Source organism: Apus apus, chromosome 5, assembly GCF_020740795.1.
Source record: "Apus apus isolate bApuApu2 chromosome 5, bApuApu2.pri.cur, whole genome shotgun sequence".
NCBI lineage: Eukaryota > Metazoa > Chordata > Aves > Apodiformes > Apodidae > Apus > Apus apus.
In genome coordinates this window covers 10,682,757-10,708,835 of record NC_067286.1, presented here as the reverse complement: position 1 = coordinate 10,708,835, position 26,079 = coordinate 10,682,757, and the positions used below count along the sequence as shown (strand labels likewise).

General features: G+C 36.5%; 1 protein-coding gene across 5 annotated transcripts in view; it reads right to left on the bottom strand.

Annotated features, from left to right (window-relative positions):
* Window positions 1–25,324, bottom strand: part of IRAG1 (inositol 1,4,5-triphosphate receptor associated 1) — a 72,203-nt gene extending 46,879 nt beyond the window's left edge. For 3 of the 5 annotated variants that reach the window (XM_051622168.1, XM_051622172.1, XM_051622171.1), the window contains exon 1: window positions 20,233–20,462. The gene's annotated coding sequence lies outside the window, so the exon portion shown is untranslated. Of the gene's footprint in view, window positions 1–20,157; window positions 20,206–20,232; window positions 20,463–25,248 lie in introns of those variants that run through there. The other 2 variants (XM_051622169.1, XM_051622170.1) reach the window with 2 other exon arrangements.
* Between the last annotated feature and the right edge of the window lie 755 nt (window positions 25,325–26,079).

The window sequence follows — 26,079 nt, the reverse complement described above, 5'->3', positions numbered from 1 at the left end:
AATCATAGAATCTCTGGTAGATTTGACCCAGTGTTTATTAACCCCACAGTAATTCCCCACCATGCCCTTACATTTGGTTAAGATCCCTTGTTGTACTTTTTAATTATATTCTCTTATTCTCCTACCATGCACCTCTGTAAAGCCCACATTTTTCACAGTATCTTCTTAAGTATTGCAAGGCTGCAGTCAGTTTCCTCACAGATGTGTGACTCCTGACTACCATAGTGGCTCTCCCTAGATTTGCTCAAGTTTATCAAGAACCTGAGGGCCCATACCCAGATATGGCAAGTCACATCTAATGAGAATGTATTCCTACTCATCCTCCACACCTAATAAACGGATGGACCCTCAAGAAACTTCACTTGTAATGCCAGGTGACAGGTAATGCCAGTAGTATGAACGAACTACATTATTTAAATATAATTTAATCTAATCTAATATTCAGTTGCTTTTTACATTGATCTGGTAGTTCACATACTTAGATTGTAATGTCTCATCTTTTTTATAAAGGTATGCTGTATATTAGATCACAAGAATCATCGCTTTGCTAGAAACATTAGAATTTTATACCCAGATCATACACTGATTCTGCAGGCAAATCTGTCTGTGAAGTAAAACCCAGCACACAGAACTCTTCCCTCCTGCTAGCATATGATACAGAATTGTGAATAAACAATAACAATTAGTAGTGCCATCTTATAGGCTCTTTTGCTGGAAAGAGAAATTTGAAAGCCAGCAGAGACACTAGTTTCTCTTATCAATCTCTAGCCTCAGAAGCAGGCAATAATAACAATAATAATAATAATAACAACAACAACAACAATAACAATAACAACAACAACAATTATTAATAATATTTTTAAAAGAGTAATCACACAAAGGATGATAATTCATTACTGTATTATGCTAATAGGGGGAGAAATGTTTTCATGTTCTCATTCAGGTGTGAGGTCAATGCAGAATTGCAGCCTAAAGCCCTGTTTTTGCTCAAAAGATCTATTAAAGCAATACAAGATTTGGCAAAAATACTTTGCAGAAGGTCTTTCGCCTGTATTGCTGACTCATCTCCTCTTTTCTGTGGGCTGTGTTATTTCTTGCTACTGAAAGTATGCTTCTTGGACCATATTAAAAATATGCTAAGAGTACCCTTCAGATGTAGTCACACAGTATTATTTTCACACCATTAAATTCTTGCAGCAAGCATTCCCTAACTGGTTTTAATTTAAATGTAATTTTTAAAGGGTGTGATGGGAAAAGGCAGAGTATTTGTTGGACAGTTCAACTCATGCCCTATATAAAGTAATATTTTTCAGTAGTTTGGAGAAAGATTTTTGTTTTTAAACCCCTGAACCAAAAAAATAAAACCAAACCAAAAGACAAAGAGCTACAATATCTAGATACAGAAAAACCATCCTGTTGCTGCTGAATTTAACCTAGAAATTCAATGTGCATTTTACTGGTAAAGTTAGCAAAGGGCTGGATGACTCTCCAGTGAGGTACCTATATTAGCTGAAACAACAACAAATTCCTCAGAGTTCTGTTTCCTTTTCTGCTAATTGAGACAGTTATGAATGTCAAGGTGAAACCAAAAAAGAGCATTTGATTTAACAATTTGAGGGCTTCATAAGTATTCTATCAGACAGGATGACATAGTAAATAAGATTGAGGTAAAATACTTCCAAACTACATACGTCATGCAGAAACGGTGTTTTAGCACAGAAATTGTTCCATTAAGCATGATCATGACATGGCTATTCTTTTATCTGATACAGTAAAATATTCACTTGCATTCTTTAGAAGGGTATTTCATAATGCTTCATAATGCAACCACAGCCCTGATTTAAACCTCAGTCATAAATAACATCTAGTGAGTTTTGTGAGATGGACTGCTTTTTGCAAGCAGCCCATATTAAGACTTTCTATTCTTTTTTTTCAGATTTCAGATCTGAATCAGTGAATGTTCCAAACAAGTCCTTGAAATAAAAAGATTAAGGACAGCTGAGTCCTGACTGAAACTTTTAATACAGCAGTGCATCATATTGCCACAACTAACTAACTACACAGATACTTCAACCAATCTCTTAAAACTAAGGTTCTGACTACTGTCCCTAGTTTGAAAATAGCAGTATCCCAGGAGGAAGACAATCTCAGGTGTTACTTGCAAACCTCTGTCAAGCAATCCCTGACTGCATCACCAACTTGATGAGTTAAGTGTCCTGATTCTCTCCTGCTCTTAGATGCCAAACTTAGCTATTTGGCCTGAACTTCACGTGCCCTGATCAAGGAACAGGAAGCCTCCCAGGAGGAGATTTCCCAGCAGCTCAAACTCTAGCACTCACAACCAAAATTACAGGATAATTAATTTGCCCTTGTTCTCTTCTTATTTGACATGCATATAAGGTAGCTTCAGGAAAAATAAACCTGAGCTCTTTATTTTACTGTGGGGAAAAGGGAGAAAGCATACTGCTTAGCACTTCAAAAAAAAGAGATTTGCTCACTTGCAGAAAGGATGGTCAAAAAATGAAATTGAATAGTTGCTTGTGAGATAAGAAACACAAGATCCCATTTTCTTTGTTCTCAAAGCCTCACCCTTAGGCTTCATCAGAATCCAAAATGAAGAAGGAGAGATTATTGCTCATACAAAAAGAAAAAAAAATAATGGTAATGCTGACATTTTATTTTGTAGGTATCCTTAAAAGTAAAAAACCCTCTTAATCCGTCCACTCCAATCATTCTATACTGCTTGGGTTTCAAGATACTAACAGTGAACACTCAAAGAAGAATTTAACCATCTACTGCTGGTTTCCCCACTTGGAGGAAACACAGATGTATACTGAACATGGAATACATTGAAGTCAGCATTTTCAAACAAGCAACATCAAAGCTAAGGTCTGAAAACCAGATTTAAGTGAATGAAGCATATAATTCCTCTTACTTTTAGAACCTTCTCAGCAGGATTTACTGGTAGTTATGCAGAAGAAAATGAGGCTACTTGGTTGTTGGTTGGTTGGTTACTGGCTAAAGTTCTAGATTCAGAAGCTTTACAATTTTCACTTTAATTTGGAAGCTATCCACATTGGCTTGTGTCTGCTCGAAAGAACAGTAAGAAAAACAAGTTTTCATTTTCTTTAGAAAGCTACCATTTATGAAACTCTAAGTCTTTAAGAACAGATTATTTGCTAACCTTATTTTTGTGACTTTTAACAATTTTTCTCCAAAATCCAGAATGAGGAAAATTAATAATAAAGATCAAAGGTATTAGAAGAAGAAAGGAATTTGTATAGATTGACTGGCACGTACTGTACCAAAAAGCCACATTTTCCTGGGTAATTAGACAGTTTAGAACAAAGCTTTGAGGCAAACAACAGCTCTGCTCTTCTGCAATAGCACAAGCCAAATGTAGCAAAATGTTTCTCGTGTCCAATTTGTCAAAATCTTTCCCTGATAAAATTATTTAGCCAACACCATTCCATCACTGATTATGTCCAGGAGTTGATCCAAAAACAATGTACTAGCTTTATGCACAATCTCATCTCATCAGCATCTAAAAAAACCCACATTCATTTATTAGTTTTATCAGTGCTGTGCACAGGGGGCCCCTAGCAAAGAGGTGAGCTTAAACCAGAGAACTACTTCTGCAGGAAAGAGAAGTATAGACTTTGGGGTTTACATTTTATAAACTAGGTTTTAAATTTTGACCTCAAAAATTAAAATGAAATTGGGGAGGTGAGAAGGGCAGAAAAGGAGCTGAGTTACTCATAGAAGAGACTTCAAAAGAGAAACAGGACATATCACGGGTCAAGATTTGCACTAGAAATTTAAGATCTTGCTCTGGGTGTTCTTTGGCTCTTTCAGTCTGCACCATCTCTACAGCAAGAGCAAGTGAATAAGGCACAGAGTTGCCTTTCAGTCATCTCCATTTACAACCAACAGTTTAGCTCAAGTTGCTAATGACTGAGGTTCAGTAGAACTGAGGTACAGTGGAACAGTAGCTGCTTCAAGTTTGATAACTTCAGGCAGAGGAGCAAGGTGACTCTGTGAGGGAGAAGCAGCATCCACAGCTTGATATTGAGCTAAATCTACCAGAATGCAGCTTTCTTAGCCCAGTTTCATAGTGCTTCATCAGCTATGCCATAATTCAGTATTGCTACTGTCATTACTGGTTTAAGAAATTGTTATGTGTACCTAATGATGTTCATTTTATAACTTAATAAGCAATTTGTATACAATAAGTATATAGCCTGTATACATTGTCTTTAACTTTTAAATTATTTCCTTATATTGAATAAAATAAAGTTATATTAAAGTAATAGAACGTGGCTACTTTATTTTAAATTTAAAACAGTGGTAGAAAGTTATAGAATTAAAAAGATTCCATGATTCTAACAAATTCTGAAATTAAAAGTCAAGATAAAGTATTTAGAAAACCTATCTTTAAAAAAGATATAGCAAGTCATTGTCGTTTTAACAATAGAAGAAATGCTGAAATAGCAATGCTTGACAAGTTTTGTTATTATAGTTTTGGGGTTTGGGAATTCCTCTGAACAACATTCTGACAAAGGCCAGGACAAAAAGTTGCCCATTAACTACCTGAGGTAATGCAGGGTGAACAGAAAACCTTACAGAGACTGAGACAATGGCAAACAGTATAAGCAATGAATGATGCTCATTTTTTCCAAACAGTTCCTCCAATATTTTGATGTTGACCTTGAAGTACTTTGCTATTCTGCCAAAAAAAGACAAATCTCTCAGTTGAGGACTGATTGCTTTATAATTTTATTATCACTTAAGGATTTCATTCTAGCTCCTAACTTTAAGATAACTGTCCTACATAAGAAATTAATGTAATACCTTATTACTAAATAGATGCAGATACAAAAAAGATTGTTTAACACAGGGCTGTACAGCATTCCTGACTTTGCTGTTTCATTAAATTTCTTTTCAGGAGTCAACCAGCATACAGGCAATATAATATTTTTTAAGAGAGGTTTTGACAAACAAAACTTCTAAAGAAAACTGCTCTCACAGGACAAGAGGGAAAAACATTTAGTAATTTAAGGAAGAAAATAAGGGCTAGGAGTTACAGATCTGCATTTCTGCAGAGATGACACTCCCACAGGGCCTGTGGTGTTCAATGCAGTAAAAAAGAATCTGCAGAAGAGGGTGTGCAGAGCTGCTTAAAGATGAGATGGGATAATCAGATCTAAAGCCACCCAAGGCAGGTTATGGGACACTGAGCACCTGAATGATAAAATGGCAGGTGAAATACTACAGAAAAATGCAAACTAATGCACATGGGGATAAAATATCTATAAAATATACTTAGTTAAATCAGAGCCTAGTTCTACGAAGAAAACATGCAGCAGCAGCCAAGGAGGCAAAATGTGAATAATTGGTAGGAAAGAATGGAGAACAACATAGATTATGAGCATATTATGTACAAATCTTCAAAACAGTTCTAGTCACATCTCAAAACAAAACAGAAACAACAACAACAACAACAACAACAAAAAAGGCAACATAAATACAAAGGATACATAGAAGAAAGAATTGTCAGAAGTTGAGATTGGTTTCCACGCAAAAAAGATTAGAGTGCTTCAACTTGACAAAGGGACAGTTCTGAATAGAAATGGGTTAGAAACTTTAAAAAGCCATGAACAGTCTGGAGAGGGTGGCCTATTAATTATTTGCTCGCAGTGCCCAAGGATGAGAATGCCAAAAGCAATTATTAGGCAATAGTTTAATTACAAAAGAACCTCCTTCACACCATATATAATTTATTATCACAGGAAGTTGTATGAGAATTGGAGCATGGGAATGTGAAGCTAAAGGGCAGCCTTGGCTGCAATGACCATGACATGGTGGAGTTCAGGATCCTTAGGGCAGTGAGGAAGGCTCACAGCAAGCGTGCTACCCTGGACTACCCTTCCAGTACCTGAAAAGGGGGCTTACAGGAAAGCTGGAGAGGAACTTTTGCAAGGGCAGGTAGTGATAGGGCAAGGGGGAATAGTTTGAAACTGAAAGAGGGTAGATTTAGATTGCATATTAGGAAGAAATTCTTTAGTGTGAGGGTGCTGAGCCCAGTGAAATTATAGATGCCTCCTCCCTGGAAGTGTTCAAGGCCATGTTGGATGGGGCTCTGAACAACCTCGTCAAGTGGGAGGTGTCCCTGTCCATGCAGGGGGGGTTGAAACTAGATGAACTTTAAGGTCCCTTCCAACTCAAACCATTCTATGATCTCCTTCCCATCCTTCTTTCCCCAGAAGATCAACAAACTGAGACTGGTATGAACTTCAATTACAAAGGATTATTTGCTGTTCTCCATCTTTTTTCATTCGGATTACCTTTGTCTACCCATTTCTTCCTTTGCCATCCCCTTACCTATCACATGCATCCAGTTGCACTGTGATGCCTTCACTCCTGCTCCCAACATCTCACATATGGCTGAGTCAGAAAAGACATGAAAATAATCTCTTCTCAGACCAGTGGTACAAACTAGGTGTTTTAAGACACTCTTGCAACTCCCACTGTTTATCTCCCACAGAATCTGTACCAGTGGAGTGCCGGGGAATAAATAAAACTTTCTGAGATAGAGACTGAAAGTATCTCTTCTCTTTCTCTAATATTTCTTTCTAGTTCAGCCAGTATCAGGTCACTGATAAAAAACAAAACCAAACAAAACCAAATAAAACCAAATAAAACCACGACAAAAAAAACAAAACCCACAAAGATTGGTCACAGACACGACAGATGGCCTTCCTATTTTGAAATAAAAGTAGAAATACTACATATTCAGCCACATGATTTATGATTTTACAACTTTAAAAACTATTTCACACTGTAAATAGTATTTCCTTTGTATAGCTAGTAAGCTGAATCTGTAAGGGCAATTCCACAGTGAGATTGCTTTAACAGCAAAGATAATATGTATAATTTTAACTTTTCATGTGCTATTGCTAGATTCTACACCATAGGCTAATTGTACAAAGACAAATAACAGTCCCTGTATAAGATCAAAGCAAACTATATTTAATTATTGCTTCCAAACTCTGTGAGCAATCTACTTTCTTTTCCAGGAACAAAAAGCACAATCAAAGCTTCCACTCACTACAGAAAGGCTTTGAAGAGACAGACTGTACATTTTGTTTGCCTCCAAACTTCCAAGTTATCCCCGTGCTGGACTGCTAAAACACTAAGTTAAATATTTTCCATGTTTTTACCACATACTTGGGTTCTGTCGTCCACTGTGGCCCTTGTTATCTTGCAGAACATCTCCAGTTACGTATCAAAATGCATACTGGTAGCTACACCTGAAATGGTTTATGAAACAAAGCTTCATTTTGAGAAAGTAACTACACAATTCTTTTCAATCCGGTTGATAAAGGTTTTTAAATTTATCATGGAAGAGAAAAACTGAAAAACAGTATTCATGCAGAATTGGTTTGGTCAGAAATACACCCTTCCAGTTCACTGCCACTTCTACTGAGGTGGGTCAAACACAGGTTGAATTGTACCTTTATGGCACTCAAAGAATAAATTTATCAGTAGTGAGAAAATGTTCCACAAAACTGTAGCACTACTAACATAATCCTGATAAACGAGTTAAGACATTTGGAATCCCCAGTTCAAGAGGCACAGCGATTTACCTGAGCGAGTCCAACAGAGGGCTACTAGGATGATTAAGAGACTGGAATACCTGCCTTTTGAGGAAAGGCTGAGAAACTTGGGGCTATTTAGCCTAGAGAAGAGAAGACTGAGAGGGGATTTTATTAATTAATATAAATATCCGAAGTGAAGAAGGGCGGGCCAATCTCTCTTAAGTCCTGCCTTGTGGTAGGACAAGGGGCAAAGGATGCAAACCAGAATGCAGGAAGTTCCACCTCAACATGAGGAGAAACTTCTTTACTGTAAGGGTTACACAGCACTGGAACAGACTGCCCAGAGACGTTGTGGAGTCTCCTCCTCTGGAGACTTTCAGGACCCATCTGGATGCATTTCTGTGTGACCTACCCTACATGTTCCTGCTCTGGCAGGGGGGTTGGACTCAATGATCTCCAGAGGTCCCTTCCAACCCCTAACATTCTGTGATTCTGTGATTCAATAAAGGAGTTAGTACAATAGCATGTGCCTTCAACAGATTGAGAGGCCAGAGAATATGTATAAAGGGGCCCTTTCATGGAGAACCACTTTAGCCTAAGGTCTCCCTACATTTTGGTTGGTTGGTTGGTTGATTTGGCTTTGTTTTCGAGTCAACTTAAGTTCCTGCCCTAAATTCAGGAACTTAATTTAGGCTCTCTGAATTGCACTTTGGAGGAACCTCTCTCTTCTCAGCTGCCTGCATGGGAAGCCCAGGGAGACAAAATTCATTAGTCTAAAATTAATTATTTTTTTTTTTACATAACCCCCTTTCCTGAAGTGACTTACTTCAGATTACCTTCCAAATAAATTGGTTGGAGAGGAGAAAGAAAAGTGGGCTAAAAAGAGACAGCTTCTAACCTTCTCCTGATATTTAATTTTATTGGCTAAAACATTAAGTTCTCTTTCGTAGTCTTCCCTTCTATCCAAATCCCAGGCTGCAGTCATTAGGAAACCATCTTCCCAATAGTTTTGCCTCACAAACAGAAAGAAAGAAGAAAGCTATAACCAGAGTTACCAGGTTTTCTATAAAGACTTAAGGTATGTTCCACTATTTTTTCATGTCCTTCGTTTCTTCTTTATAATGCATAATACCAACAAACAAGTAACACTTGCCAAGCTGGCCTAGCAAACAATGTCTAGAGCTATGCAACAACCCACATTTAAATCTATCTAAAGATAAATTAATACCAATGACACTGTATGATCTGTGTAAATAAGATGATTTCAAATCCTGTTGAGTATGTTTCTAAGGCATGTAAAAGACATTTTTCCAACACAAACTTTTTTGTTGTTGTTAATGTTTCTTAGTTGGAACAATGTTTATTTTAATTTCCATGGTGCTTAATGGAAATCCACAAATTCATTTTCTAAGCCTTCCCTCCAAGTGTTTTGTTTTTAACCCTCTTGGAGAAAAACAATAAATAAATTATAGAACAAAGAGGATGAAGTTACTAACTGAACATGCTATTTTTGCATTTTAGTTAAAGGAAATATTTAAATTAAAGTCAGACCCAGCTATGATTTCTCTTTTCTTTTTTTTTTTTCCCCCAAAAACTCTCATTAGCCAGAAATTATTAAACTCAGAAATTATTTTCTGAAGAAAAAACAGAATCTCAAAGATAAACAAACTACTTTCCATAAGAATTCATCTTCCATCCTGAGTGAATGGTACCACACTTTTCTATCACTTATGTGAAATAAAAAACACTTCAATTCTAAACACATGTTAAGCATGCTTTTGAACTAAGTTGAAGAAAAAAGCAAATTTCAGTCACATAGTTTCATTAATATTTAATGACAGAGTAACCAATTACACAATATTAGTGCTTTGGTATTAAAAGTTACATTTTTGCAGCAGAGTAATGGATTTTTATTTTATTTACTCATCAGGTTCATATTCTGTCCTCATTTGTATTTCCGCAACTATAGTAAGCCAAAAATCAGGCATTAGTAAGTCATAACTTTTCTAGCCAATTGACTCTGCAAAGGCATGCAGAGGTTATTTGCTCAATTGACTTTCACAAAGTGACAAAGCTGTAACCCTTACTATTGTGGGTTAATATTGAAAACATGTTGAATATGCTTTACACTGGTACATTACAAAATATTTAGAACTGAGCAGAACATAGACATTTCACCAATGTAAATAACTTCATAGCATAAATGCAGCAGGAAATGCTAGAACCATGTGTTTATCAAAATGAGGGTTGCAACTGTTCAGTTCTGAACTCTTCAAGAGATCTAGTCCTTCAAGGTATACTTTCTTTGTACAGTGCACATCTTTCACTATATCCTGTAAATATTTTGGAAAAGCTGAGGTTGTTGGGGGTTTGTTTTTCAAAAGACTTCTTTAAGAACCTCAGAACATTCAAAATACTAGCAACATAATTCCTCAGCTTTTTCTAATAAGCACTTGCTAATATAATAGCTAAGATTCACCATTGTGAAGAAGAAATTATCTTTCCCGGAGGCACTTATCTGAAACTGGCCACTGGATCTTCCTCCTTCACCTGAACTCTTTATCAGATGTTGGGCTCATGCAATCCTGCTTCAGGATAGGTCCTAATTATTAAATTCACTACAGCAAAACTCATCATGTTATCTAATAGTAGCTGTCTGGTCTTCTGCACTTCTGAACTAAATCTCACTTTTGTCACATACCCAAACTATATTGCACAGTTACATACTGAGTTTTAGGATGTTCCATCCCTGAACGTCCATCAAGGCTGAGCCTTAAACTCAATGGGAATTCTGTTTGATAGTTATAGATAAAAACGTACCTTTTGAATTTTATTTAGGCAATACAACAATGATTTTTATCTTCTAATTCATTAACTTCAGTTTCTGATCTGGACTGCAAAGGATTAACATTTTCACAGATAGTAAACTATCACTGATGGCCTCAACAGAAGACCATATGAACACAGAAATTTATGTTTTCTTGATGTTCCATATCTTTTCATCTATAACTTTTATACTGTTTTTATGAACAATTTAATTAAAATTGGTTTAGCAATTTTTAAAGTAAGCCACACTTCCTTGCCAAAAAATAAAAAATACCAAAAACTGCCAAATTGTCAACATACATGCTCATAAATAAAAAACATGACTGAATTATTTAACAAAAAAAGGTTAGAATTACAAAAGCTGGCCTACATATCTTGTGAACAAGACTCCTACTAACTTCACTGGATGGGACCTACAGATAAGAAATTAGCCCAGCTGTTTCAAATGTTTGAAGTAAAATTTTAAAATGCAACCAGAAAGCTAGATATTACCTATCTGAGGAATTTAAGATCTGGAACTGTCATGGTCAAAATACTCGCCTGTGGCACAGAGGAAGAAAGGACAGTGAAAATTCAGCAGGCTGATACCTGGAATGCTATAGGCAGGAGCTTCCTGCTTTAAACATATAAAGGAACAAATTTCACGTTATCTAGGCAGAAAATGGCTTTTTTTGTTTGTTTGTTTAAGGAAAACAAACAACTCCTCCCAGCAGATGATCGAGCAAAGAAAGAAAACAGGATGTTACCACAGGTTGATTTATTTCAAATAATCACAGAATAACTAAGCAGTGATTAACAGAAGGATGTAGTCTGTTAGCTTAAGAACAACAGAGATCTCATTCTGCCATTTTTTACTGAAGTTAAACTTCAAGAAAAAGAACCTCTAGAAATTTCTAAAGTGACCAGAAGGAAGCCAGAGGGGAAGTTCTTTAACAGGTTCCCCATCTCTTTCTGGTTTTGGGAGCATCTAATTAATTATGTTGGTTTTCCCAATGTTATTTAAAACCCATGAAATCAAGGAGGAAAAGAAAATTAAATACACATGATCTGAATTATAAACCCAATATTTGCATTCTCTGAGTAATCTTCAGAGAAAGAGTCCAGCATTTTGCTGTATATTTGCAGGAAAAGCCTAAACCCATAACAGGTGATTAAAAGGATACATAGAGGAGAAGGGTAAGTGAAGAGCGTTTGTGCTGTGTAACTCCCGGACTTTCTTGCGTACTGACTTTGTATATTCACAAAGGGACATAATTAGTGGAGAAATCACTTCAAATGCAAGGAATTTTTCTGGGAACAGATTCTGCCTGCTTCAAATGACCAGAAAGTAGATGAGGGCTATTGTCTCTGGATGTTACTTTATTCTCCCTGGCTGAACTTCAAAACATCCGTTGCATAAAGGAAGTCTAACTAGAATGGCTGCCTCTACCCAGACTGCTGACATTTATTCACCATGGGAAGAACCTGTCCACTAACAACATTCCCCTGGGCCTGACTGACATGCCTGAGGAGCAGGCTGAGGTCTCTAGAAAGAGTCTCTAGCCTGTTCCAAATGACTACAGAAATCCTCAGGCCTTTTAGGCACCTTTAGGCACTGCAGCCTTGGTGGAAAAATCTGCAAAGCAGATGAGGGTCTGTTTTACCATCTAACAGTGCTCTGCACTGATTTGGAAAGAAGACACAGGGACTGCCCCCAACTATTAGAACTTACTGTGAAATCCCTGGAGAGTTATCAGCATGTAGCTTTCACAGACATTTGCAAGTTTTCCAAAACAAAGTTAAGATACCAATGCACAGACAGTTTGTAACCTATACCTCTCTACATTAAGAAACAATTTGATTCTAAGCAGCTGAGCTAAGAAAACCTGTTATTCAGGTATTTTATTTTAACAATTTAAAATCTTATATCCCTTATCTTAATAAGCTCACATGTCTCCAAGTCGCATGCCAGTCTGGAGGGACAAGTGACAGCATTTGCTGTGCCTGGCTTTGACCTTCACACAGGCAAGGCTGTAAGCTGGCAGATCAAACAATCAACTATTATTTCAGCTCTCAGTGGAGTCTTTCCCCCTTACCATCACTAAGCTGGGTCTCACCTCCCTTACCACACCACTTATTTTCACTTGTAGGAAGGTAATAATTTTGAATTCTCTCTTGCCAAATTCAACAGGTTGGACAAGCTCAAAGGCTACTGGGAGGGAACGAAGGGAGGGCAGGGAAGGAGGGGGAAGGATAGTTGGCTGACAACCAGAATAACAGCATAATCTTTATTCCAAGGAAAACAAGACCAAAAACAAGACCAAAAATAGATTTTGGAAAGAATAAATGCATGGCTAATGCTTAAGTAAGGACAGTGGACAATAGATAATGAGAAATGTGCCCCTAACCAATAGCCATATAATTCTTTTTTCCTTGGAAAAAGCTTATGTAGCCTTGCTGTCTGTTCAACTCTCCCTCTTTCTCCCTACACTGCAATAACTTTTGAAGCTGGTGATCAGTTTCACTCAAAACTACCTCAGGGAATGGCAGATATTGGGCAGTCTGCCTTTCTGTGGCAGATGCCAAGTTCAAGGGAACAGCATCTAAAGCAGCGACTATATTAAAGAGCTTTAAAATATAGAGTAACCTGATGCCCTAAAAATTGTGGTGAGGATACTATATGTATATGACACAGTTCTAAGGAAAACCAAGTTTCTGTATTTCAGGTATTTGACAGTTTCATGAAATATAGAATCTACAGTTTATAAATTTCATTAAGTCCTCCCATTGCCTTCTCCTCCTCCCCAATTAGGGGAGCCACGCAAAAGTTTACAATATTGTATAGCATAGATGTGCTAATATTACACACATGATATACCTAACTACAGAAGCATTTCCCAAGCTTGACATAAAAGATTATTTCAATTATAAAAAAAAAGTTTAATAAAGAAGAATCAATTAATATTTATGGATCTAGCATTTGGGAACCTCTAGAAAAGCTGTTACAAAACCCTAAAAACCCTCAAAACCACAGTCAGTTCTGTTGCCATTTTTGCTTAAGAATAAACCCATCTGGAAGGTGATTGTCCAGTACCCCATGCAGAACAGTTGAGAAGAAAAGCAAAGGATCTGCATAGAGGTTAAGAAAGACACATGGTACAACAGAGTACCATAGTGCTTCTAAGAATAATTTCATCTGTATGTTTACCAGCATAATAATCCTTGAACAAGATCATTAATCACTATCTAACAACTGAAACAAAAATTTAAACCATGTATTTCTTCTTCTGAAACATTCTTGATGTGATACCTCTCAATTGGACTTCAAACACTTGAAATAATTATATGACTGTTGTGGATTATCATATTCAAACTGAACAGCACATTTATGCAGTTTGAGCCAATCTCATTTGAGCCTTGAGGATTCTTCAAGGAATTAGGAATTAGGAACAGTTACATTTATTTCAAACAAAGTTCCAATTTTTCCAAGTTGTCTTCTTCTTAACTTGTTCCTCAGTAGAAGAGAGAACAAGGCATAGAAATGTCTGAAGTAACAATTCAATTCCATAACTGAACTTACAGTTGCCAAAATAACATGCCTTCCTTTACTTGCTATGTTTTATGAAGGAAGGTGAATTTTCTGCTCTCTTCAAGAAGCAACTGAATGTCCAAGGCTTGGTGACCCAGAGAGATGCTAAGGATTCCATTAGCTATCATCTCATTTCTTTTCTTTTTGATAGCAGGGTTCCCATAGCTGCCTCAGGAGCAAGAGCATTTCAGACTTACAGCTATCATAATGATGAAATCTACACAGTCCAATGCACTCTGTATGCTGGTTGTCACACTGGATATCACGGGACTGGAGGAATTTAGAGAAAGGTCAAGATTTTCAGCAACTTCTCCCGCAGAGAAATGGGAAGTTGCTCAAAGTATTAAACTCTGTCACACAAGTCATGAAGAAGCAACTGAATCAAGAAAGGATAAAACTGCCCCTTTTGACCCAGGCACTTTGGGATTTATACCATTTTGCTCATGGATAACAGCACAGGGGACCTGGAACTATGTGACATCTGAGCTCTCTAAGGTACTGGTCATCTTTGTCATGTTCTCAGTCCCACAATCCCTGTGTTCCAGAAAGGGCTGGTAATGCACTATGGCAATTTGCACATGATTTTTGAGATATTTATTGCTATAGCAACTGAGTGTAGGCATTTAAACTTAGCAACAGACTTTTTATAGCACTTTCTTGCATGTCAAAATGGCATGTTGTTTTATTTTCTAAGCAGATGCTCAGAAGATAAGTACACAAGATGATTCTACAGTACTCACCTTTAAAAAGCAGAAAAAAACCTCCCAACTTCACCACCTCTGAATCACATAAGCAGACAGATAAGTGTAAGGCATACTGTATGTTTAAAGGATTTTGTTTTGAGAAAGCATATCACTAACTACTACATGAGAACAAGGCTAGGAGAAAAACTTAATTGATTTGTGCCTGTTTTGTAAAAGGATGTGCAAGAAATACACAATGTCCTACTCTGAAAGGAAAAATTTTTCATCATCTGTGATCTTTACCTGTTAAGCAACAGAAAATGGGAAATTGTATTCACATTAAGTGGAGCCAGATTCTCAGGAAGGGCCAAAATCCACTGAGACAGACCCTTAGTTCATGCACAGAGGCAAAGCTTCACACATTGCAAACACAGTAACAGTGATTTACAGCAGTAAGAGTTTGACCTGCGATGTGGTTTAAGGAAATATAATCCACCATTCTCATAATAAGAAATGCTACTTTTTTTTCTGATTTAGTATTTTTCTCTCTAAGTTCTGTATCAATTTCCTTAGTGAAAAACACCACTTGGTGTTTAATGTAATTACTGAACACATTCCTAGACATGGAAATAGTAAGCAGCACAGGGAAGATTTCCTGGGGGATCTTTAGGTATTATTCACCTTTCTGTTATGGTTTTATGTCAACTTTGTATAGAGAGGGATAGTTGATGTTTGCCATTTTAACAACAGAAAGCATTTAAAATCTGTTAAACAGGAAATGTCAAAGATGTTTTTAAAAATCCAACAGGAAATGTCAAGAGATTCTTATACAAGTTTGTTAACACTCCAGTGAGTCTATAACATTAGCATAAAATATCTGAGTTTTGGAAGGGAAATTTTAATGCTCTGTTTTATGCGGGTGAGATTTCAAACAGGTCCCGAAAGCTCAGCAAACAGATAAAAACTGAGTTTTACATGTTGAGGTTTTTAAATATATCCCACAAATTCCTTCTCTCTGTCTCTCACAAATATTTTCACCTGATTAACCGAGTAAACACAGAGCAGTTTTTAAGTCTCCCAATTCTTGATTTATGTGTCTAATGTACTTCAAAATTCTGATACATCTGCTTGGTTTTCTGCAATCTGCTCCACTGAATAAGAATGATAAGCTTGTTAACTGCAGCAGCCCTCAGGGAAGTTAAGATGATAGGCACAACTATACTTGCATAAGGACCTAAGAACAATAGTTAGATTTGCTTACAAGACTTTTCTAGTCTGAGAAGATGTGCTGAACAGCAACTTGACATAGCACCTCCTCCTGGGCAAACTCCACCCTCCATTGCAACTAGGCCCCAATTATATCATTCTTTTTGTATCAGTCAGTCATTCACTATTTAAAAAGAGAAATATGGGAACTTCAGAGGCTGAAACTGAGGATATGGGCTTTTTTATACATTGTTAAATTATTTCCCTTCCTCTCCGCAAGCTCTCCTTCAACTTATGGTTAGGCATTTTCTTTTTAATTTCTCTGTTCAGCAGTTAGAGAACAGTTCAGCACAACTTTGGAAGTTTTAACAGGAAATGTTAATCAACATATAATGCTTTATTAGATTTTTCTGCTTGCACATCTACATCATCTTCCAAAAACGCTTTTTCAGAGATATTTCAGAGAAACCGGGAGAACATTTGAAAATAAAATAGTGCATTTTTTCATTCCCAAAATTTCAGAAACAGATCTCATTCTATGCATCCTACAATTTCATTGTGCATCCCTCTAAGGTGGGTGAAAATAGACCCAACTGCTCCTACTCAAATTCTCCCAGGTTTCAGACTTACTTCCTGCTAACTAATGCAGCCTTTAACTTTGTGGTATTCACTAAAAGCTTGATCTGGCACCAATGAAGTCAATGGAAACTTTGCTGATGATTTCAAAAGCAAAGGCTCAGAGCCAAATTCCCCATGTATAACTCAGTGTTACAAAACATTCTGCAGAATTATATAAACAGTAATAATTTTACTACGAAGACAAGCCCCTAACCCAAAGCAATTGCTGTACTTGACTCAGCAGCACAGAATTTCTACCATGTATCCATTCCCAGGATGGAAAGTGTTCAAGGAACTAACCCAATGAACCCCATTTTATAGCCATGAGATAGCAGTTCTGTTTGGACAATCACCAGTGTAAGTGTACTTGCACAAAAGTTAGGAGACAGCACAGTGATTCTAAAGTGTAACTTGGTGTCATGACAAAACACAGCAGAATAAGCTTTAACATTAGTTGGGGAAAGAAACTTTCAGGTTAACGTACACATTCGACATACATTACCTTCCAAGTTTGCTTGTTTGCTTCCCCAACCCTCCCTCCTCCAAGCAATTAGTGTTAGCATAAATAAAATCTTACTCTACAAACCTTACATGGCCAAACCCACAGGTGATCATATCTACAATACTACTGGTCCCTGGTGAGTTGTGATACTTAAAGACTTTGGGTTGTGTACATTTTAAGAGCAGGTATAAGTTCAAGCAGGCAGCAAGGTATTCTCAATTTCAGCTATTAGTTAAGCAGTGGTGGTCGTCATTGTTGGCTTTGTTATTGTTTAAATCTTTCAAATACTGAATACATTTGGTAAATCCCATTTAAAATAAAATCTCTCAAATTATTTTCCAGATTGCAAAATTAATTATAGACACATTGAAATAAACAAAGTAAAGAAAAAGAAAGGAAAAGTCTATCACTTTCATCTAATAAAGAGGATTAAATCCAGGGATTCTGCTAGAGCTCAAGCTCTCCAGCAAAACCTGAAGCTACAAATCCATGTGCTCTAAGCATCAAATACCTCCATCCTTTTCAGAATTCTTAGGACCTACTTTCCAGGCAGAGAAACTTAGTTATTTTTCAAAGCGCTACCGCAACAGTCACAGTCTCAGTTCTCCACAGCATAGCACTACATGTGTATGTCAGCAGTAATTCATGTCTTGAGTGACTAGTTTATAAGCTTACAAAGATACATCACCCACTCAGATTTCCTTTCTGTCAGTGATACTGAGATCCAAAAAATCTCTTTGACCCACTTTTCAAAGGAACTACAAGTGAAGAACACAACACAAGGAAATTATTCTTCTTAGTTTACAGGAAGGCTGCATTTTAGGACAGAAAAGAGATATTTCTCTGCCCACAACCCCCCCCGATCTTTAAATAGCCCCAAAACATTGAAACAGCAAGGATTTTCTTTCCCTTCCACTCACAAGTCATTTGATGCTTCTTTTTCCTGGACTTATACACTTCTCTAAGGACAGCAACTAGGTGAGGCAAGAGAACTTGGTGACAAGGAACACACGTGTGCTTTTACATCTATCTCTTAGTACTAAATCCCTATACCTCAGTTGCCATACTCTGTCTTATCCAGCTTTTCTAAAAGAGCTCTGATATCATACTGTCATTATAAGCTGTCAGAAAGCAGACAGATCCAAAGGAGGATGGAAGAAGCAAGTGTTAAAGACTGAAACTATTCATCTGCTTGCAAGAAAATTCTTAACTTTAACTGCTTTTGTCCCAGATAAATAGGACTATAATTATTAAAACTGACTCAAACATATAAAAGACTGGAGGCAGGGAGGTGTACAGGTTTTCAGTTTTTCAGAGCTTAATCCAGAGAGATAACCTATCCAGGCAGATAGGATGATCAGAGTATTTAACTTCTATAAATCCAGATACTTTGTCATAGTACTGATGTTAACATACAGTTTTCACTATGTACAAATGATTAGCTGGTACTCTTTGTATTAAATTACACTTGTCATCATAACATTTCTACTGAAGATAAATTTACATTCTAAGTTACAAAATAAAAATAATTGTATGGAGCAAGACCGATAGTTGCTGAAAAGCTACAAGGTCTCATAGATTAGAAATATATACTAACTTCAAATATGGAAGAGTTAGACACAGATTAGTTATTTCAGTCCATACACAAAGTTAAAAATACATTATTAAAACTTAAAAGTCTTATAAATAATGTCTAAAGTTGCACAATTTGAAGGAGTGCATAAAACCTCACAAGTTAAGTAACTCATGCAAGACCAGCAAATCAGAACAAGAGCCTTTGGAGGCTAGAATTTACAAGCATATTAAGAGTGAGGAATCTCTAGTATTCTGCATTTAATATATTGTACTGTTCCTTAGTTTCCACTGTTAGTTGTGATAAATTTAGATTTCTATATAATTAGATTATTATTCTCCCAGTTTTGTATAATTGTTGATTTGGGATATAATACTTGATATAAAAAATGAAGGTCAGCTAGGAGATTAACCTCAAAGTACTAAACTCAGAAAAAAATAAAAGGAAAATTAACTACAACATTTTTAACTGGACCTGAAATCTTCTAACAAGTTAAGATTAATTTATCACATTCTCTTGAAGCTGGGATGAAGTGAACTTTCATTAAAGTATATACATTAATTATAAATGAAGTAACTGTTAGCACTTACAGGAACATTCTCTATGCTCAGAACTCTAAATTCACCCAATCTTTGTACAACATAAACTAAAACCTACTGTCTAATCACTTAACAAAGATAGAAATTCACTGCTGATAGCAAATAATTTTTCACTGGATGAAACTACACTATATATGATTTGGAATATAAACTCACAATTTGTTTCTAATATGAATTAGTAACAGAAACCTGAGTCTTCAGTTTCAGCTGTCATTTCCTTATACTGATTTCATTCTTTCACGTTATTTACATACAGCTATCTCAAAAAGAAAGTGCTTCACATACACATTAGTAAGACAAAGTGTTTTAATTTGCTAAGAAAATAAAATCCACTTCAGTGCAGCGTACCTACCAAACAGCACAGATAAAACTGAAGATTGAAATATCAGGAAATCTAAATATTGTGATTTTTCATACTGAAGTAAACATGCAGAGTGACAGAGATTTTTCTGTACAGTATCCCAAATAGACACAAGTTCATGGTATTAATTTACCTCTAATAGGATTAAACCAAACACATACTTTTTGAAGAAATGGTCTGGAAATATCTTTTTAAAAGATAGGTTCCAGACACAAGTAGGTAATCCATCAAAATGAACAAACCCAGCACTGTTAAAAGCAAGAATGTGGGAAGGAAAGTCATACAAATGAAAAAAGAAAAGAGAAATCTGTTAACTAACCTGTATTGCTGCTAACTATGACTCTCTAATGGTCAGCACAGTACAGATAATAGTATCTGTCAATCAGGTTGCCTTGAATTACTGACTACGTACCTTTATTAATCAAGTTTCAGCATAATTAACATAGCCTTTTCCTTTTCATTCTTGTATATTCCCAAACAGTATGTAGGAAGACTTAGGTTTCATTAACTACACCCACATTTTAAGCATCTAAAATTCGAAGAAGAGGTAGAATTTGAAGGGGGTGGAGGGAAAGAGGTAGAAAGAACCAGCTGCTCAGTATCACAACAACAAGGTACTGTACCTTTAAGGAGGAAATATGGTTCCATTCTGTTTCATGGCTAAAAAGAGCTTGTTCTCGGTTATAGAGATTACTTACCTAAAACTTCAGTTATTTCTCTTTTTCCCCCTCAGGCCAGCCTCTCTTTCACTCTTGGGAGCTTTTACCATTTAAGGTCAATATTACATCTGGCTCTAGTAACTGAAGCTGAAGCAATTTTTAACTCAGAGATCCAACAGGCTGTCTAACATTAGAAAGAGAGTTTAAATTTAAAGTAACTCCTCAGAAAGCCTCTTTCTTGCTTCAGAGAATTACAGAATAAAAGGCTTTCCTATTCTGGCATAAGTACTCCAAGTACAACACGATGCAGACATCCCATTAGCATTCTTCAAGTTCACTGCATATATAAGGCTCTAGTTACTCATTTCTGAATAAAATGGGCAAGTAGGAAGAACAGACTAAATGCTTCACATCATGTTATGTTAACCCTTAGCATTTTTTACTGACACAAACTGCTACTATTTTGCATTCTACCCCCTCCCCTTTTGCTTGGTCAGAAGGAGTCTAAATTAGAGAGCCAATACAAGGCATGTGAACTTCTAAAGAACATTGGCTTCAGTCCAGTCATGGCCTCTGCTTTCCACTTGCAGAATATGAATAATTCCCATTGAATTCCACAGAAGTTGCTTGTAACCCTGAGAGAATGTAGCTACAAATGGGGAATGAATAGGGGGAAAAAAAACAACCCAAAACATTTACCACATTATATTCAGGTACCTACAGGAGAACCACATACATGTAATTCAGAGCTCAGCTCTGAAATAGACATATTTCTTACTCCAGCACAATTCAAGTAGAGACAAGAAAACTGAGGGTAGGAAATGTCAAAAGATTGCACCAGACTGTATCTAGCATTAATTAGTGAGTTTGGAGGGGACATATTAGGACTGCTTTAAGAGAATGGAGCAAACAAGATACTGAAGTAATTTCCTTTTGATAATGAATAATAATACAAGGCAAAGCAATAACAGATAAGACAAAGAAAAGTAAGGATTTGATGATCTGGCTTGGAAAGCACACTCCATAGGGGAGTGAAGCATGGAAACATGAGGATGCTTGTAGGGGAAGTGGGCAAACTTGAGTTGATTGCAACACAGCACAGTCGCAGTAATGTACAGAAATAAGAGGCTGGGCTCCTCATTTGTGCCATACTAGGCTTGAGCTTGTATTAGGAAGTCTATTATTCTACATATATAGGACATTTTTGACCCCAGAATCAATATGGAAAAAAAAAGTTCTGACAAACTTCTCTAACATTGTCATTTACGATTGATCCTAAGATAATTTCACGTTTCCATGTCCTCTGTTGACTTACACTTCATTACACCATTATTACTGGCTCTCTAACAAGACATTTTAACATATCTCCTTTCATGTCCTTTTATTACTATTTAGATAACCACAAAGTCAAGTTCTGAAATATTCTCTTGTGGTTCAGAACAGTTACAGTCTTCCATCTAGTTATCTGCAACTGCAGAAGTCTTACTAGCATCTGCAATTAATCATTTTTCAGTTTTATATTTTTAGAATTTCTCAGCCACAAGTGTCAAATGTTTCATTTGTCTACAATAGAACTTGTCTTTCTCTTAAATCTGCATGCATGCTTTTCACAGCAATGACTACTTTAAACTCAGTGTGAGCAAGAAAAAGTTGCTTACTGCCTTTTAGCACTAACATCCTCCGGGAAATTAAACTCTTTGATTGAGTTGCTTGTTCATTGGACTAGCATCCTATAACTAAATTTAGCCAAAATTTGTTAGAACAATCAAGTTCCCAGAAACTTTATGAAGTCAGTAGCTTGTAAAGAAGATTCCAGCTACTGCCTGCCCCTGCTATGGGAGTATGTGCCCCCACCAGTCAGCCTTCCTGTTTTAGAATCACAGAATTATCCTCAAGATTGGAAAAGAACTTCAAGATTATCATGTCCAACCATCCTCCCTACAACCCCTAACAACTAAATAATCTCCTGAAGCACCACGTCTACCCGTTTATTTAACACCTCCAGAGATGGTGCCTCCACCACCTCCCTGGGCAGCCCGTTCCACTCTTTCTGTGAAGAAATTTTTCCTAATACCCAATCTGAACCTCCCCTGGCACAACTTGATCCCATTTCTTCTTGTCCTTTCGCTGGTCACTAAGGAGAAGAGTCCAACACCCACCTCATCACAACCTCCTTTCAGGTAGTTGCAGAGAGCAATGAGGTCTCCCCTCTGCCTCCCCCTCTCCAGGCTGAACAGCCCCAGCTCCCTCAGCCTCTTCTCATAAGGCCAGTTCTCCAGACCCTAATCATCCTAGTTGCCCTTCTCTGCACCCTCTTCAGCACCTCGATGTCCTTCCCATGCTGCAGTGACCAAAACTGCACACAGTGCTCAAGGTGCAGCCTCACCAAGGCCTTGATATTCACAGCTCTGTGACTTGAGAAAGATGTGGTGCAGGATGTATCAATGACAAATTTTGTGAGCTGGGATGCCTGAATTTAAAGATTATTACTCATGCCTTTGAAGAGATGAGCAAAATCACTAAAATCCTGGTCATACTGAAACAATAGAGATTTCTGCCTCTAGGACTGAAGAAAAACTTCATGCAGGTTCTTCATTTTTGGGGCACAAACATTTTCAAGAGCAAACTTCATTTGAGCAACAGCAGACAAGTGATATTTTTTTTCTAGTTTTGGCCATAAATTCTCCACCACATGTATAGAGCAATACCCACAAAAGACATTAAAAATATATATAATTATATAAAAGACAATTACCATATTATTTTGAAGAATTTATGCTTCATAACTTTAAATACATTATGTTAAAAGATTGCTTATTATGCTTTCTGGCCATACATAATCATCATCTGTGTGATAAAAAGAAAAGCACGTTATAGCTGACAAAGTTTAAGAGGCAAGACATGGTTCTATGGTCTATTCTTTACTCAGCAACTAAAGATTATTAAATAAACAGGCTAAAAATTTACAGTGGAAGTGATAATACGTGAACTTAAAACTCCAGTTCTATGACATTTTTTCATATTTCATTTTTAAAACATCCCAGAAGTATTTTTATCAGTTAATATTAGTCCTATCACATCTAGAATGCATTTCTGCTGATCTCAGGTCCACCTCACAAATGCCAATGAGCACTGACGATTTTGTCTATTGAATCAGTTGTACTAATTAGTTACCTTAGTCTCAAGTTTATGCCCTGTGTACCTTTGTTTTCTTGCCCAGAAATTTTTTTTTTGCTAATTTAAATATTTAATCTGGCATCAGGTTTGAGTTTTCTGTGGGTTTTCTGGCATGTGTGTTGCTACTGCTCTAGTGCACACACAAATCATCTTACCACACATGCTAGCATCCATTATGCAGATCTCTTACATATGCAACTGTAACAATGTGTAGCAATCTTGTCTGCCAGATTCATCCAGACAGCAGAAAAAAAACAAGAACAGGGCTGACAAATCCATTACAAAAAAATATATAATGCAAAACATGCAATAAACTTCCCACATCTGGGACTCCCTCATTCTGATGAATACTAAATCCCAACTGGAATCCAGAATACTTGAATTAAAATATATGTTAGTTCAACAGGACAGTATTAAGTTAATATTCACTCTGCCACTCAGCTGAGCAGATATACTAGATTATTTATACAAAATGTAAACAAAACTTTATAATAATTTTTCTGCACCAACTTCTCTAGACAGGTCTTCATAAAGGCAGGGGTTTTGCTTCCAGCTCTCTACAGTAAAAGAGTAGCACTTTACATGAATCATAAATGTTAAGTTAAAAGAATATGCAACTGCAGAATAAAATAAGAGCCTGCAGAACAAGATAAGGAGACATATTCTAGAGTCCAGTCACCTTAAAGAAAACTTTTATGTTGACAACAATGTAAATAAAGTTTGCTTTGAGGTCACACGGATAATTCTGTATGTGGAAAGTTTGAGACATTAGAGAGCACTCAGAGTGCTTGCAAAAAACCTACTAATTAAGCCATAACTTTTTTTTTTTTTTACTATTTATAAAGCTAAAATTTTTCTAAGTCTCAAAATAGCAGGATAATAATCTCTATATGAGAAACAGACGGAGTCCAAGAAACAAAATGCTCATTTTCTATTTTGATTTTGGGGGTTGGGAGGAGGGATGGTGATGTTGAAAAGGGATCTACAATAGCAGGATTCCAGCAAAAGAGGAGGGATGAAGTTTTATGATTACTTTTCTGGGGACCTATTTAGAAACCTGAAGAGGTTAATATTCACTACAACTGAACTCTATCTTACTTTGTTTGTAAGAAGTTTGGCAAAAGTGAAGGATTAAGAGAAAAAAATCCAAAGAATGACAGGCTTGTCCTTCCATATGGATATATGTACATATCATAGCACACTACTACACTCTAAAGTATAAGTGAAGGAAACTAGCACTGCACACTAATCTAGGCCAAAATAGTAAAGTAACACTCCTTCCTGAATTCAGCATTCATACTGAAATTCAGACTTCCTATCATTTTCCAGTTCAAGAAAATGTAAATTAAAATATTACATGAAGATACTTCAATTCATAAAAAGAAAAGCATGACTTTGCTTTTTGTTAGGAAAAGGATGCAAGACAGACTTTTTTAGGCTTGAATCTGACATTTCCTTACTGAATTAATTCTAAATAATCTTAATAATATGTGAAATTTGGTATCAGCATATATATCCTACCCATAGTGATCCAGAACACTTGCAGACTCAACTACCAGTCCGAGGTTTTAAGTATTAGTTTCTGGGTGAATAGTACATTTACCACACGGTGAAAATAAACTTATCAGGAAGTAGAGTGGGAAGCTTTTATTAGGGACAGAGTAACTGATCCCTGTTCCTACAGAAGAAAGTAAAAATAACTACAAACTCTGACCAGAGACTGATGTTGGTTAATACTTGTTTTTGATGCCAAAATTTTACTTGTTGTCATTTCTTCTAAAATTTCCAAGCAGCTTGTGAAAAAAAAAAAAAACAACAATAAAAACCCTATTCCACCTCTACCAATAGGACTCCAGAGAAAAACCTTTGTTAACTCACATTTTTGTTGACTGGATGCCTGCTGCTGCAAGACTGTTGCAAGGTTCATCAGATGGTTCGCTTGCTTCACACTCCTTCTTAGAGAAGTTTAATGTAGTGCACCAAAAGAGCAAAACAAAACCACAAGAAGGAGTATGAGTAGGCATGTCTACAGATAAAAATGTCTATCACTTTCCACTGTAATACTGCAGTTTGGCAGTTTTAGCTGTTTGAGATATGACAAAATTCTTATTTGGGTTAAAGTGATTGGCTTCAAAACACCGATTTTCAGACAGTATTGTTCAACTTTCCCAAAAATAAGGTAAAACTTAGTACATACACTGAACATTTGGAAGAAAATCTTCTGAAAAATTTGAAGTTACTTGATGTTTACAGAAAGAGGATTGAATTTGTGGATGCAACCACACTTTTTTCTTGCCCCATTGGAACGATCAAATTTTACTTTTTCTTTTCTTTTTTTTTTTTTTTTTTAATTCTGAAATACCACATTTCTACTAAGCACGGGCTAAGAGTCTGGCAGTTTCAGGACACAACATTAATTGAATGTGCATATTCAGCATCACCATACGTATATATACATAGCTAAATGTCTGTCTGCCTCAAAAGAAGCATTTCAGGGAGAAAGCTCGAATTAATGAAATCTTTTATTCTTCTTTTTCCTAGCTTCATATAGAGGCAGCTGTTTGGCACCAGACTGGTACCTCATTCTTTGCCAATGTTTAAAAGATTTCATTTCTACTAAGAACTTTTGCTAGACCACCCTTAAAGCACACTGCAAGTCTGTCATGCCTCCAGAACAAGGCAAGACAAATAACTAATACAAAGAGGTAA